Genomic DNA, 1,087 nt, shown 5'->3' with positions numbered 1-1,087 from the left:
AGTTACGTCATAGTTACGTCAGCCACGGATAAATATGACCCTGCAGTTTGGAGACAAATCGCTATTTAGACAAATGTCGCTGTGAGACCGTGAAGGTAGATCATTGCAGCCGCTAGGTGTCGCTGTGAGACCGTGAGGCAACCAAGAAGAATACTGCCATGTTGGACTGTCAGGCATAGTGGCGTTTGCGACGTCGTTCGTCGATTTCCCGTAATTATTTGAAGCCCCGAGTGAAGCAAAATGGGCAAGAGAGACACACGATTCGTAAGTATAATGTGTAAATGTTTATGCTTAGTTTTATACCGTCCCTGCAAATAATTTTTGCGAATTTCCTCTGAGGAAATACGAGAGCTCGAGGGGGAGGGGGGCAAGATAAAAAATTATGCAAGTCTTTAAAAAATAGCCATCAATCAGCTAGTGAGCGGTCACACTAGACTTAATGCATATCAGAACTGGAAAAACCCTGAGTTTCCACCACACTGCCCAAACTGTGACGTCCCGGAGACCACCAACCACTACCTGTACCACTGCCCTCGCTATGACAACGAAAGACATCACATGCTACTAGAAGCTGACAGCATACACGTGACATACAACGTAGCAGAAGAAAACAGAGACACAGACATCGTCACCCTAGCCGGAATGAGAGAAGGACTTTCAGATGCAGCGAACAACAAGATGTACCTGGCCCTCTCCCGGTACATTGAGAGTACACACCGCTTTGATGTGCTCTCATAAAGACACTTCAAGCTTCACTCAACCACAAGGCACCAAGAGTTAAATACCTAGAGAGACTTTTTGACTCTGAACTGAACCATGCGACAATGAGCACCAAGTGACCACGTCTAGCGATATATAAGACGTTAAACAAGGACAACAACAACAACAAAAAATTAAAAACAAAATCTTATTCTTTTTTCCACTGGTGTTTTTAAGTTGATGGCTGGAGATTTTACGGTAATACATTTTTGTCGTCTGCATAGTTAGCTGTTTTTGCTGTAAGATGGTGCACACTTGCAAAGTTATCTTTTCAAAATTATGCCCCCCTCCCCCATAACATTCATGTGCGTATCAACATTATAATACA

Source organism: Branchiostoma belcheri, unplaced genomic scaffold, assembly GCF_001625305.1.
Source record: "Branchiostoma belcheri isolate BF01 breed outbred unplaced genomic scaffold, Haploidv18h27 scaffold46, whole genome shotgun sequence".
Classification (NCBI taxonomy): domain Eukaryota; kingdom Metazoa; phylum Chordata; class Leptocardii; order Amphioxiformes; family Branchiostomatidae; genus Branchiostoma; species Branchiostoma belcheri.
The sequence above is the reverse complement of the archived record's forward strand: the minus strand, read 5'-3'. Positions refer to the sequence as shown.